Source organism: Rhinolophus sinicus, chromosome 5 (genome assembly GCF_057876585.1).
Source record: "Rhinolophus sinicus isolate RSI-liver-muscle chromosome 5, RSI-T2T, whole genome shotgun sequence".
NCBI lineage: Eukaryota > Metazoa > Chordata > Mammalia > Chiroptera > Rhinolophidae > Rhinolophus > Rhinolophus sinicus.
Window position 1 is genome coordinate 33,723,765 of NC_142505.1, and position 16,269 is coordinate 33,740,033.

Sequence of the window (16,269 nt, forward strand, 5' to 3'; positions counted from 1 at the left end):
ACGTTTGGACAACATCAAGCAGAGCAATACACATTACGGGAATCCCAGAAGGAAAAGAGAGAGAAAGGGGCAGAGTTTATCTGAGGAAATAATGGCTTAAAACTTCCCAACTCTAAAGTTCCAAGAAGCCTAAACAATGCCAGCTAGGATAAACCCGAAGAGAACCACACTGAAACATAATCCAACCATCTAAAATCAAATACAAAGAGAGAATCATGAAAGAAGCGAGAGAAAGAGAAAAGTGATTTATCACATAAAAGGGAGCTTCCATGAGATTATCAGTGGATTTCTCAACAGAAACTGCAGTCCAAAAGGAAATAGGATGATATATTCAAAGTGCTGAAAGAAGAATAAAATCTGTCAACAAAGATACTATATCTGGCAAAACTATCCTTCAAAAATGAAGGAGAAATTAAGACTTTCCCAGCTGAACAAAAGCTGAGGGAACAGATTACTGCTCTACAAGAAATGATAAAGAGAGTCCTTCAAGTTGAAACAAAAGGATGGTAGACAACAGCACAAAGCTATTTGAAAATGTAATAATACCTGGTAAAAGTAAATACATGGATAAATATAACCGTACTTCTGTAATCTTGATGCATAGAATTTATATACATGTGTAATTGAGACAAAATATTTTTAAAACTATAAATTATGTTAATAGGTATATAATATATAAAGATGTAATTTGTGACATCAATAACATAAAGTTAGGAAGGGTGAAGCTGTAAAGGAATAGAGATTTTGTATGCAAATGAAGTTATTGTTGTCAGTTTAAAACAGAATGATATAATTTTAGGAGGATTTATTGCAATTGCAATGTTAACCACAAAGAAAATACCTATAGAATATAAACAAAAGGAAATGAGAAGGGAACCAAAACAGACTACTACAAAATAAAATCAATGACATACAAAGAAAGGGAGTAAGAAAAGACAGGAGAGACAAAAAAGCCATAAGACATACAGAAAACAATTAACAAAATGACAATAGTAAGTCCTCTCCTATCAGTAATTACTTTAAATGTACAGATTAAACCCCTTAATCAAAAGACAGATTAGCTGAATAGATTTTAAAAAGAGGATCCAACTACGAGCTATCTATAAGTGACTCACTTTAGATCTAAAGACACACATAGGCTGAAAGTGAAAGAATGGAAATATATTCTATGCAAATGGTAACCAAAAGAGAGGAGTGGCTAAACTAATATAAGACAAAATAGACTTTAAATAAAAAATTATTCCAAAAAATAAGGAAGTACATTATGAAAATAAAAGGGTCAATTAATCAAGAATATATAACAATTATAAATATTTTGCACCAAACCTCAGAGCTCCTAAATATATGCAGCAAACTTTGACAGAATTAAAGGAAAAAATAGACAGCAACAGAATAATAATAGGAGACATCAATACCCCCACTTTAAATAATTAATAGAACAACTAGACAGAAGGTCAATAATAAAATAGAGAACTTGAACACTACAGACCAATTGGACCTAACAGACATCTACAGAACACTCCACTCAATAACAACAGAAGATACATTCTTCTCAAGTGCACATGGAACAATTTCCATGACAGGCCACATGGTAGGCCACGAAACAAGTCTTAATGAATTTAAGATTGAGTTATGCAAAGTATCTTTTCTGATCACAAATGGAATGAAACTAGAAATCACGAACACAAGGGAAACAGAAAAATTCACACATACGTGGAAATTACAACATACTCTTAAACTACCAATGGGTCAAAGAAGAAGCCACAAGAGAAATTAGAAAATACCTTGAGTTAAATGAAAATGAAAACACAACATACCAACACTTACGGGATGCAGTGAAAACACTGCTAAGAGGAAGTTTATAGCTGTAAATATGTACATTCAAAAAGAAGATATCAATTCAACAACTTAAATACCTAAAGAAAGTAGAAAAAAAAAAAAAAACTAAACCCAAAGCTAGCAGAAGCAAGAAATTAAGATTTGAAAAGAGATAAACAAAATAAAGAATAGAAAAGCAATTTTTAAAATCAATGAAATTAAGAGTTGGTTTATTTAAAGAATAACAAAATTGACAAAATCTTAACTAGATTAACTAAAAAAAAAAAAGACTCAAGTAACTAAAATCAGAAATGAAAAAGGGTTATGCAAACAATGCCACAGAAATAAAAAATAATTATAAAAGAATATCATGAACAATGTATACCAATGAATTGAATAACCCAGAAGAAACGGATTAATTCCTAGAAATACACAACATACCATGTCTGAATCACAAAGAAATAGAAAATCTGAGCAGACTAATAACAAGTAAGGAGATTGAATGATTAATCAACCCCCCCGCCCACAAAGAAGTCCAAGACCAGATGGCTCACTGGAGAGTTCTGCCAAATATTTATTGATTCAGGTATAAACCAGTAGGTAAACTGAACAGAGAATACAGAATGAAACCTATGCGCGTACAGGAACTGAGTGTATTAAAGGTAGCATTGCAAAAGAGTTTTTGAAATGATAGAATATTCAAACAATGATTTGGGGACAATTAACTATGTAACGTGGCAGAGGGAAACAGAATAAAGTTACCTTATCCATTCACAAATATAAATTCTTCTGTAAAAGTACTAGGAGAAAATTTAAGCTAATGTGTTTATAAATAGCAGATAAGAAGGAGTTCTTAAGACACAAAATGCAAAATCTACAAAAACAAAAAAACAAAACAAAACAAAACTGATGAATTTGACCATAACGAAAGAAAAGGGAACAAACTAGTGATAGACTGGGAGAAAATATTTGCATAGTATATAGGAAACAAATAATATCCAGAATATATAGTGAACTACAGTGAAGAGACAAAAAAGACAAGCCACCTGGCTGGCCCGGTGGCTCAGGCGGTTGGAGCTCCGTGCTCCTAACTCCGAAGGCTGCCGGTTCGATTCCCACATGGGCCAGTGGGCTCTCAACCACAAGGTTGCCAGTTCAATCCCTCGAGTCCCGCAAGGGATGGTGGGCTCTGCCCCCTGCAACTAAGATTGAACACGGCACCTTGAGCTGAGCTGCCTCCCGGATGGCTCAGTTGTTGGTTGGAGCACGGGCTCTCAACCACAAGGTTGCCAGTTCAATTCCTCGACTCCCGCAAGGGATGGTGGGCAGCGCCCCCTGCAACTAAAAAATTGAACACGGCACCTTGAGTTGAGCTGCCGCTGAGCTCCCGGATGGCTCAGTTGGTTGGAGCACATCCTCTCAACCACAAGGTTGCCGGTTTGACTCCCGCAAGGGATGGTGGGCTGTGCCCCCTGCAACTAGCAACAGCAACTGGACCTGGAGCTGAGCTGTGCCCTCCACAACTAAGACTGAAAAGAACAACAACTTGAAGCTGAACAGCACCCTCCACAACTAAGATTGAAAGGACAACAGCTTGACTTGGAAAAAAAGTCCTGGAAGTACACACTGTACCCCAATAAAGTCCTGTTCCCCTTCCCCAATAAAATATTTAAAAAAAAAAAAAAAAAAAAAAAAGACAAGCCACCGAATGAAAAGATGGGCAAAAGCTTTCCTGGGAACTGGCTATTCCCAGGAAAGGATATACAGATGAGCCTAAAATGTAGAAGGAGGGGAACCTTACTCTTTTGCCAAAGTATTTGAAGTCCCCAAAAGGTGAGGCAAGCCCCCATTGTTGGTTTTCTTTTCCCTCTGTCTTTCTGCCACTTGGCCCAAGACATGAGTGCAAGTGTGGGAAGTGGGGTGATAAAGCCCCAGCTTTAGTTTCCTAGACAGAGGACCAATGTGCGGAGCCACAGGGAAACAGAAAGTATGGGGACGATTTCAAAAAAGCAGGAGCTTGGGAAAACAACTCCATGAAGTTTATGAATTCCAGGGCTCACCTGTGAACTGTGCATGTGTGGATCTAATCCTAAAGAGCATACCAAAATATTTGAGAACTAAACCAAAAGATGGACTGTTTCCTAGGACTCAGGCTGAAAACTGGGTGGCATACATGTGGGATAGATCTGAACAGCACTGTGAAGATTTGAATATGGAACTCATTTAATGCCATGAACCACAGAAGGCTGATTGGAATCTGTAGCCAGAATCCAAGTGAATCGATTACCTCTAAAAACAACAACATTTTTCATAGGATTGAAACAAGATGCAGGAACCCATAACACAATATTAACAATAGTCATGACACAATCCAAAATTACTTGGCATATAAAAGAACTAGGATAATCTCAACTCTCATGGAAAAAAAGATAGTCAATAGATACCAGCATCAACATGACATAAATATTAGGATTATCTGACAAACACGTTAAAAATAGTATTTTTAAATAAGGATGAAAACTGTTAAAATAGACAGAAAGAAAGCATCAACATGGAAATAAAAGCTATAAAGAAGAACCACATGGAAATTTTAGTACTAATACAATAACTGAAACAAAAATCTCATTGTATGGACTCAGTAACAGAATGGAGGTGACAGAGGAAAAGTTATCAGCTTGAAGGTAGAGCAGTAGAACTAACCTGAACAACAGAGAGAACACTGCAAAAAAAAAAAGAAAAAGAAAAAGAAAGAAAAATGAACAGAGCTTAAGAGGACTGTGGGACAATATCAAATGGTCAAACATCTGTGTCATCATAGTTGCAGAAGGAGAAAAGAAAGAGTATAATGCAGAAAAAAATACACGAAGAAAAAAGGCTGAAAACTTCCCAAATTTGGTGAAAGATACAAGCTTACAGATTCAAGAAGCTAAATAAATCCCAAAGGTAATAAACCCAAAGAAACCCATGCCAGACACTTCATAATCAAGCTGCTGAAAACAATAGACAAGGGGGAAAAATCTTGAAAGAAGAATAAAACACAATGAAGCACCATTTCTTATGGAGAAACTATTAGTCAAATGACTATGGATTTCTCATCAGAAACCAAAGCCTGAGGAAGTGGAACTTTGAAAATGTTGAAAGAATGGGGAATATAATCAATGGTACTGTAACAGCTATATAAGATGTCAGAGGGGTAGTAGCTTGGGTGGGGGTTGGGGGGAGTTATCACTTTGTGAGGGGTGTAAATATCTAACTATTATGTTGTTTGGTGCACTTGAAATAATAAAAAAAAATAACAAATTTTTAAAAAGAAAGCATTGAAAGAAAAGAACTGTTCTGTGTCCTTATTATGGTGGTGTTTATACAAAACCTGCATCAAAATTTACAGAACTATACACCAAAAGCGTTAATTTTCCAAGTGTTAACCAAACAATAAAAATTTCAAATAAATACAATTTAAGAATAGATTTCTTCATTAATCAAAAGATTATTTTAACACAGAAGGATATGTCTTTGTTGCTTATTCATCTGTACTTTAGGCTACTCAGATAGCTTAAAGTTACCAAGTGTGTTGAAGGTTCTTAAAGCCACTAAAACAGCCTCTTTTTGCACTAAAGTTAGGCACTGCTGCAGAACGTTTAGCTTTCTTTTCTAAAGGTCTTCACATAGCACTAGGCTTTGTCTTTAATTATAAGAAAACTTGCCTCTCATGGCTTCAAAATACTGACATGCTAGAGAAAAATCACACAAACTAGGAGAATTTCCAAGTTATACTGACATCATTGTTTGTCAGTTATATATGGGCTAATCCTCATTAAAGAAACCTATTGTAGTGGAACAGGTTATATTTGACCACATGGGAAAGGAATACATAAGGTGTTTTAAGGTCATTTCATTGTCCAGGAAATGGTATTGATTACAATTATTCTTTGGTAACAGCAAAGATTATGTTATAATTTCCTGGGTAATTACTAACAGAATAAAAGTAGAGTGTATACTTAGAAGTCAGTTGAGGGGAAATAAAAATTTTTACATATATATCTAGTGAAAAATAAGAAAAAGAGAAAGAAATATGGTCCCCACTGAGACAAACAATAAGCATATAGATGTGAATCAAGTTGAAATATGTTAGCAATTAATTGTCAGACTACTTAAATAAAAACAAAATACAGCTATTCATTAACAAGCTGTATGTTATAAAGAAGCAGACAGGTTTAAAGTAAAAAGAAAGAGGGAAATATATCACCCAACTATTAACTAAAAAAAAGCTGGCTTAGCTAATTTTAACATATCTTCCATCTGTAACTGATGGAACGAGTACACTAAAATCGCAATATTTTTGAGGGGATTTGAGCAATGCTATTAACAAACTTGACCTAATGGACATTTTGTTGCACCTAACAACTGTTGACACACATTATTTTCAAGTACAAATGTAACATGTATAAAAATTTATCATAGAGCCATAAAACAAATTTCAAATGAATGAAAACATACAGAGCATGTTCTGTGACCACTATGAAATTATTCTGGAAATTGATAACAACAAAAGATAACTAGAAATTCATGTGGAAATACAAGGGACCCAGAATATCCAAAACAATCTTGGGGGAAAAAAAAAGAGTAAAATTGGAGGACTCGTACTTTCTGATTTCAAAACTTACTACAAAACTACAGCAATCAAGATAGTGTGGTTCTGGCATAAAGACATATGGATCAATAGAGTAGAACTGAGAGCTCAGAAATGATCCCTACGATGGACAGTCAATTGATTTTCAACAAAATGGCCAAAAAAATTAAACAGCAGAAAGAATATTCTTTGCAACAAATGGTTTTAGAAACAACTGGATATTCACATGTAAGGGAATCAATTTGGACCCCAGACCACATATAAAAATTACCTCAGAGTGGATCATAGATGTAAATATTAATAACTTCTATTTTATTAAAACATCTTATAGTTTTACTATAAAATTCTTAGAAGGAAGCACAGGAGTAAATCTTTGCTATCATGGGTAAGGCAATATTTTCTTACATACAACACAAAAGCACAATCAATAAAAGAAAAGACTGGTAAGTTGGACTTCATCAAATTTAAAACCTTATTCCTCAAAGAACATTATCAAGAAAGTGAAAAGGCAACCCACAGACTATAGAAAATATTTGTAAGTCATATATTTGATATGAGTCTAACATCCAGAATATATTTTAAAAACTCTTAAAATGCGATAATAAAAAGATATACAAACCAAATTAAAAATGGGCAAAGAATTTGAAGAGACATTTCTTGAAAAAAGATGCAAATGGTTAATAAGCACATGAAAAAGATGCTCAACATCATTAGCCATTTAGGAAATGCAAATTAAAACTACAATGAGATACCACTACCTACCCACTAATAGGGCTATGATAAAAAAAGACAGACAATAACAAGTGTTTGGCAAGGATGTAAGGAAACTGAAACCTTCATACATTGCTGGTAGGAATGTAAAATAGGGCAGTCACTTTGAAAAACAGTTTGGAAGTTCTCCAAATGCTAAATGAAGAATTATCACATGATCCAGCAATTCCACTTCTAGGTATCTACCCAAGAGAAATAAAATGTCCACACAAAAACTTGTACACAAATGCTTATAGCAGCATTATTCATAATATCCCAAAGTGCAAATAACCCAGATGTCCATCAAATAATGACTGGATAAACAAAATATGGCATATCTATGCAATGAAATATTATTCAGCTATAAAAACGAATGAAGTACTGATACATGCTACAACGTGAAACTTGAAAACATGCTAAGTAAAAAAAGTCAAGTTACATATGATATTATCCCATTTATGTGAAATGGGGAATGACTGCTGATGGGTATAACATGTCTTTCTGGGACTATGAAAATGTTCTAAAATTAGATTATGGTGACGGTTGCAGAACTCTGCAACTATATCAAAATCACTGAATTGTTATAATATTCATTACTTAAACCGATGAACATTATATTATGCAAATATCTCAGTAAAGCCATTAAAAAAATCTATTTCTTGTACCAGCAATAGTTAGAAAATTAAATTTTAAAAGAAGATGCATTTACAATAATGTAAACAAGTATCAAGTAACTAGAAATAAATTTAAGAATATTTGCAAGACTTCACTAAGAAAATGACAAAACCTTAAGAGAAAATCAGAAGACCTAAAAGAAATGTGCTCACGGGCTCAAATTAAAAGTTTGGACTTCTAGTTGCTGGTTTGGTATATAGAGAGTTAAGAAGTCATCACCCTCATCCACACACAAGAAAAAAACTGAACAAACTGAAAGTCAACAACTCTTAGCTCCACAGAGAACTGAAGCCATAGGGCAAATGGCTGCCCTGAAAACTGGAGAAATAGGTGGATACAGAGAATCACAGCTTATGAGGAGCAGATGCCCACAGCTGGAGCCAGGACTGGTAGGAACACTGAAACAAAATTGACAATTTGCTGGAACCTCAGCATAGACAAGTTTAAGAGTTAAAAATTCCAGAGGGGGCAGTCTGGGGGATCCCCCACACTTTTATGAATGTTAGCCCCAGGAGCCCACCCGGTTTTCACTGTGAAGACTGGAGAAGGATCCCTTTGTGCTTCCGGCAGGGGCAGGGGAAACGTAACCACTTTGGAATATGCCCAGAGCTCTCTCTTCTGAACATGGCCTGCCCTCAAGGCAAATTATTTCACTAGAGCCTAACTGCTTGTGTTTTACCAAAGCCTAACCAACCTGGGAAAAGGGAAATACCCAACTCCAGCTCCCTCTAGGCTTCCTGTCTCAGTTATGGGGTGAGGAGCTGAGCAGCACTTGGAAGGCCAGGGACACCAGGGACACCAGGGACACAGGCCTACGAGAAGACAGGCCTCATCACAGCACGAGAGTGGTTCCCCTCCCCAAACCCACAGCTTACACCGCATCAACAGAACTCCTGCACAATAACAGAGGATTACAGCTAAAAGATTGGAAGCCTCAGATCCTATTTAAGGAGTCTCTAGAGAAACCCAAAGACAAATGGGAGACAAAACCAACAACACTAGAGGAAATTTTAGCCTGCCATCACAGCTACAACAAGTAGTAAACAGCCTAACTCCTAGCCAGATAAATATAATGCCCTATTAGTTCCTTTTACATATTATGTCCAGCTTGCAACAAAAAAATTCCAAGCATGCTAAAAGGCAAAAAACACAGTCTGCAGAGACAAAGAAAACACCAGAACCAGACTCAGTATGCAGTTTTTGGAATTACCAGACTGAGAATCTAATATAACTATGATTAATGTGCTGAGGGCTCTAATGGGAGAAAAAAAATTGACAATATGCAAAAACAGATGGGTAATACAAGTTGAGAGATGGAAACTTTAAGATATAATCAAAAGGAAATGCTAGAAATAACACTAACAGAAATGAAAAATGCTTTTGATTGGTTCATCAGTACACTGGACATGACCAAAGAAAGAAATCAGTGAGCTTCAAAATATGTTAATAGAAACGTCCTAAACTGAAAAGCAAAGAGAAAAAAGAAACAGAATAGCCGAGAACTATGGCACAATAACAAAGCGTGTAACAGATGTGTAATGGGAATACCAGAAGAGCGAAAGGAACAGAAGAAATATGTGAAGTAAAACGATGTTCATTCTCTCTAAGTCAATCTCCAGATTCCTGTATTCCCAATCAAAACATGCAACAGGTTTTATTTTAATGCTTTTTAAAATAGAATTTGACAAGCTGATTCTAAAATATATACAGAAATACAAAGGGCTAAGTGCTAAGATCGCTTAAAGAAAGATAAAATGGAAAAACTTGCCCTATCAGATACGAAGACACTTCAGAGCAATTACTGTTCAGAGAGTGTGAATATAGAGACCATAAACACATAAAAGCAGCCGAGGTTCCATACAATGGTAGCCCTGCAGAACAATGGAGAATGAGTGGCCTTTTTGATAAATTATTCTGGAACTGTAAAATACCCATACGACGTGCTATGCACCTTAAACTTACACAATGCTACATGTCAAATTTATTCAATAAAAATAGTTTTTATTTAATAACACCCATATGAAATACAAATGAAACTTAACTCCTATATCAAACCACACACACAAGTCAATCCCAGGTGGACTATGGACCAAAATGTGAATGCAAAACAATAAAAATTTTACAAGATAATATAGAAGAATTTCTTCTAACTGCAGAATATTTTCTTTTCTAAAATAAGGCACAAAAACCACTACCCCAAAGGCAAAGATTGATAAATTGGACTACATCAAGGAAAAAAAAAATTTGTTCATCAAAAGATGCCATAAAAGCAGTGAAAAGGGAAGCACGGAGTGGGAGAAAATATTTGCAATATTATGTAACTGACAAAGGGCTGTATCTCTTATGTTTAAAGAATTCCTACGATTCATAAAGAAAAAGGCAGACAAATACAAAAATGAGCAAAAAGGGTGAACAGGTATTTAAAAGAGGCTACCCAAATGAACTATAAAGAGACAAAAAGGTGTTCAACTCCATTAGTATTCACCATAATGAGATACCGCGATGCTCCCACCTAACTGGTTACAATAGAAAAGCTTCACAAGACCAGTGAGGTAGAAAGGTCACCAATGCACAGCAGAATATGAAAAGATCAAGTTGCAGAACAGAAGACGTACTAAACAAATAACAGTGATAACCTGTGACGGGAAATAGCAAGGTCGTGCCATCATAACTCTTTGGCTTACAGCCAGTCTGCTGGACTGCAGAGAGCCACGTGAATGTAAATTCAAATGTAAACAGCACTTCAAGGAACTGGCCCAATTCCTGGAAACATCTGAAAGCTAAGGTGAAGAATCCTGAAATTCCTTCCTTCGGGTTCTCCCCAGGACCCTGGATTCAGCCTCCCTGAAGAGTGTGGAAGTTCCCCTGACATTGGAACCAAGAAAAGTTTCCCTCTTTCTTCGACTCAAGCAAGAAGATGCTTTCACAGGGGAGGCAGGTAGGACAAAGTAGCCTTTTACTACCTGGTTAAAACCAATTTATTCTCTGGACAAGACTCCTACTCAAAATGTGTGATAAGTTAATGATTGTTGCTAATTAAAATATAATAAGAGGGGCTGTCGATAGTTTTTTACATATGCCAATAATGTTTTGTAAAGAAATCTGTAAGGAAACCAGTGGGACCAGTTATTTTGCATTTTAATCCAATCGAATAAGCAGTGTCATACATTTGGAACATTCTTATCTCTTCCTAAAAGGGAGGGGGGACATAAGGTTTCCTACTTTGGGAAGCAAGAGACAAATGTGGGCTTCCTGGCAGGGACATGGACCAATAGGAGGCAGAGAAATTTAAAACAGCAAGAGAGTGAGAAAAGCCAGCTGAGGCATTGGTTGGAAAGGGCATCCCACAGCACAGGAGGTACTGAGTACTGAATGAGCAGTAATGATCGTGGTGATGGTGCTATTGGTAATAATGGTGATGATGGTGAGGGAGGTGGTGCTGTGATGGTGCTAGTGGTCCTGAGGACTGGTGGGGGGAGGGAGAAATAATAATGGTTAATAGTGATGGTGGGGGAGAGGGCACGTGGTAGGCGTGGAGGCCAGTGTGGGTCGGTGGGTGGTGGTGGTAGTTATATTGAACATGGATGGGGACAGAAAAGTCTTTGGCTCCTCAGACTTGCTTGGACTCTGTCTATCACACTGGTAATTCAGTCCAACTAAATAGGACAGGAAAAGTCCCCTATTAACATTGGTTACACTAGTAAAAAATGGCAAAAGAGAAACAAAAATGAAAGCACTAAGCATGGAAGAGGGAGGCCCTAGAGGAGTTTGCAGAATATCAGATGAAACCATCCTGAGGAGCAAAGCATAGCTGAGAAAGCAGCCACAGAAGAGGGGGTCTGGGAAGACTTTGGTCAGAATACACAGGCACACAGGGCAGGAGCTAATGGGGAGGAGAAATCAGGGTGAGGCCTAGGTCTATCTGGAAAGAGTTGTGTCCAAGAGCACACCACCCTACACTTGCTTCTGTCTTGCGTGGGCAGAACAATAGGCCAAGATGGTGTCCACCCCAGGCTGAACCAGAGGGTGTCCTCTAAAAGAAACTGAACAGGATCTCTGGGGAAGGACGGGGCTCCTGGTGTCTGTGTTGGCATTCCAAGAAAAGGCTTCCCCATTCGGTCAAAAGGGTGTGTGTCCTGGCCATGGCCCCTAAATTGAATCCTGTCAGTGAAGGACTGCCAGTCAATGCTGACCAGCCTCCTACGTGGAGAGGCTATTGAAGAAACAGACCTACATGATGGTAGAGAAGACCAATACCAGCCATCTATATTAAACCAGAAATCCTTCACTCATGGATATAAATGGATAGTCCATGATCCCAAGATCATTGAGTAAAACTGTCTACAAAAAGGAACCAAGGTAAACAAACAGAACAATAAATCTAGGAGAAAGAGAGTTTGGCAAACAGAAAATAACTTTCAAAAAATCTTAGTATCCTCAGTGAAATTCTAGGTTCTTCTTCCATAGACAAAGGAAAGAAAGGTCATTGAAAAAGAGAAAAAAGGAAATAAAATGTTCTTGGAAATTAAAAATGTAATTGTCAAACTAAAAAATGCAAAGAAATGAGAACCGTGGTTCTCAAAATGTGAGCCCCAACCAGAAGCATCAGCATCATCTGGGAACTTTATAACATGAAAATTTCTGGGTTCCAGCCCAATTTACTAAATCAGAAACCGGGAGCAGGTCCCAGCAAAAATCTGTGTTTTCATAAACCTTCTAGGAGATTGGTATATCCCTCAAGTTTGAGAACCACTGACCTAAAACATAGGACAAAAAAGACAAAGGCATACTAAAAGAAAAAACAATTTGAAGAGACAGAGCAAGCCTCAGAACTAGACATGGGAGGAATAATGGAATTATCAGACTAGGAATTTTAAACAATTATGATTAACAAGCTAAGATCCCCAATGGATAAAATAGACAGTGTGTAAGAACAGATAGGCAATGTAAGCAGAGGAAGAAATGCTAGAGCTCAAAAACACTTAAGAGAAATTAATTCCTTTGATAGGCTTATTATACTGGACACAGCTGAGGAAAGAATCTCTGAGCTTGAGGACATCTCAATAGAACCCTTCCAAACTGAAAAGCTAAAAGAACAAAGACAGAAAAAAAAAACATCCAAGGACTGTGGCACAACCACAGAAGGTGTAACATGTGAAATGGGAATACCAGCAGGAGAAGAAAGGAATGGAAGAAATACTTGAAACAATAATGACTGAAAATTTCCCCAAATTAATGTCAGACCCCGAACCACAGATTTAGGAAGCCCAGAAAACATCAAACAGGATAAATACATGCCCCCAAACCCCACCCCCTGCAAAAAAAACCCTCCTAGACTGAGGCATATCAATTTCAAACTACTGCAAAGATTTTTTAAAAATCCTGAAAGAAGCCAGAGTAAAAAACACCTTAGCTACAGAGGAACAAAGATAAGAATTGCATCTGACTTTTTTTCAGGAAGCATGCAAACAAGAAGACAGTGGAATGAAATTAAAGTGTTGTTGAGATAACAACAAAACAAAAACTCCACCAGCCTAGATTTCCTTAGGCTGCAAAATTATCCTTCAAAAGTGAAAGAGAAATACAGACAAAAATTGAGAGAAATTGTTGCCAATAGACCTGCCTTGCAAGAAATGTTTAAAGTTCTTTAGAAAAGAGGAAAATAATATAGGTCAGGAACTCAGATCTACATAAAGAAATAAGTGAACGTGAAATAAACTTGGCTAGCATATTCTAAAATTTATCTGCAAGAGAAAATGTGCAAGAATAGCCAAGAATATTTTGAAAAAGATAGACAGTGGTGATAGTAATACCGTGTTTCCCCGAAAATAAGACCTAGTCTTTTAGAGGACACCCTCTGGTTCATAATTGTTTTAAATTCCTAGTCTGATAATTCCATTATGCCTCCCATGTCTAGTTCTGCTGCTTGCTCTGTCTCTTCAAATTCTTTTTTCTTTTAGTATGCTTTGTCATTTTTTTTCTTGATAGCTAGACTTGACGTACTGGGTAAAAGAAATTGCTATAAATAGACATTTAGTAGTGTGATGGGGGAAACATTCTATAGTCCTATAATTAGGTCTTTTACTGAGCCCATGCTTCTGGAATGTGAACTTCACAAGGGTTTCTCAGGTGCTTTTCTCCCCTCTTAGGTGTGAGAGGATGGCTAAAGGGCTTAGAGTTGGGAATTTCCCTTCTCCTGTGTGGAAGCGTAGAGCTAACTGGAGTTGGGCAGTTAGATTAGTTAGTTCTGGTCAACTAGTTTCCCCTGAAGGCAGGCCTAAGGAACAGAGCTCTCCGATGAATTTCAAAGTGGTCCCTTTACCCCCTCTCTTTGCTGGAGACATGAAGGGATTTTTCTCTATTTATTGTGAGAACCTGGCCAAGCTCCTGGAGGTAAAACCCCCAAAATTTGCGGGGAGCTTCATATGACTGGGTCCCCTGGAGTTTTTAACTCTCATAGTTGTCCACACTGAGCCTCCAGAAATGTGTCAATTATGGTTCAGTTTCTTAACCCCGGCACTGGTTCCCACGGCAGTTCCTGCTCATGAGTCTGCTCTGGTAAGCCGAGACTCCTTGTGTTTGCCGGTCTCTCCAATCTTGTGCTCTGTGTCCTCATGTCTCTCACTGATCCAAGAAAAGTTGATTTTTCAGTCTGTTCAGCTTTTAATGGTTGTTAGGATGGAGTGGCTCCTTACATGTGGAACTGGAAACTGGAAGTACCCACACCAAGTTCATTTTAAAAGCTTTCATTTATAACTGCATTAAGTGTTATTAGTTAATTTGGGAAGAATTGATACGTTTGTAATTTTGGATCTTTGCATTCAGGAGCATGTGTGACATCTCTATTTATAAAGGATTGGTTTTTAATAAGTTCAATAATATTCGGTAGGCTTTCATATAAGTTTTGCACATTTGTTGACCTGTTTATTCTAAAAGATATTATATAGTTGTTTTTAAAGCTATTTTTAGAGGATCCTTAAAAAAACTACCATGATTGGTTATTACTGGCTTATTGGAAGGCTAGTGATTCTGATAAGTTATTCTTTACTAGGCCTCTTTCCTTTGTTTTTTGTTTGTTTTTGCTTTTTTGTTATTAGTTCTAATCGTATGTCTAATAGTTTTATTAGCTCTAATTGTCAGTTGAAACTCCTGCACTTTCTAGGTACGTAATGAAATCATCTGTAAATAATTACAACTTTGCCCCCACACCCCCATTATTTCTTGTTCATGTCTTACTGTCCCACTGGATTTTGATCCATAAGGCCAGGCAGAACATGACGTCACAATCCAAGCTTATGGATCACATTAGAAAAGAAGCCACCATGAATAAGTCAGCAAAAGCCTAAGTAGCTTTAGACTTCCAAGAACTTCAAAAAATGGAATGAACAGACCTATATTTAAAAGGCATGTGTACAATGATTAAAGAAACAAAAATGCAATGAAAATCACTCCAATTACTTAGATATATATATACATATATACATATATATATATATATATATATATATAAAGATCTATTTTTACAAGAAAAAACAATTTAGAAACGAAAAACACAGCCATTAAACTTTACAACCCAAATCAATTAAAAAGTGGAGGGGTCATAACTGAAAAAAAGAATTGGTGAATCTGAAGGTAGGTTACCCAGAATGCAGTACAGAATATTAAAATCAGGAAAAATATTAAAGAACGGTTAAGAGACACGCAAGATAGAACAGGAAGAGGCAAAATTATCCTTCAAAAAAATTTTTTTCTCCCTCTTGTTAGGTTTAATTAACACGACAATAAACTCTAGTCCTATACCCACAGCTTTGCATTTTCTCCCAGACAACAGGAAGTTAATCAAATGCTTACTATAGCAAGTACATGTGTTATAAAATATATATTTTCCTTAGATCTTTAAAAACAATTTCAAAGCCACTTTCTGGTATCTTGTGCTTAGGTGAGAAAGTGTATTTGTAACAAAGGCACTGGGCATTAATTTCAACGCATACATTTAAAAATAAATAAATAAAGGAACCTAGTTCCTGGAACAGGAAGGAGTGACGGAAGGCCATTTGTCATGAAGTCACCATAGCAGTTGCCAGTGCCTCCCTTTCATGGTAGGTCAGCCAACAGTGTCAACTCTTCAGAATGACATTCTAGGCAGTGCTTGTGCTGGTGAATTAGAGCAAGGAGTTGGTGATGTCTAGGTCATGGGTCATTTCCTTAGTGGCTCACGGCCACAGGCGCAGCCCAACCCCAGAAGGCGCCTTGTGGTCCAGGTCTGGGTCCAGAGGTCACGGCTGAAGTTGTTACCAACTCCAGAAACTCTAGAAAAGCAACTCCAGAAACTCTAGCTGGATTGTGTACATGTATAAATATAAGTTGAGTGAATACATGAACAGATGAGGCCGACA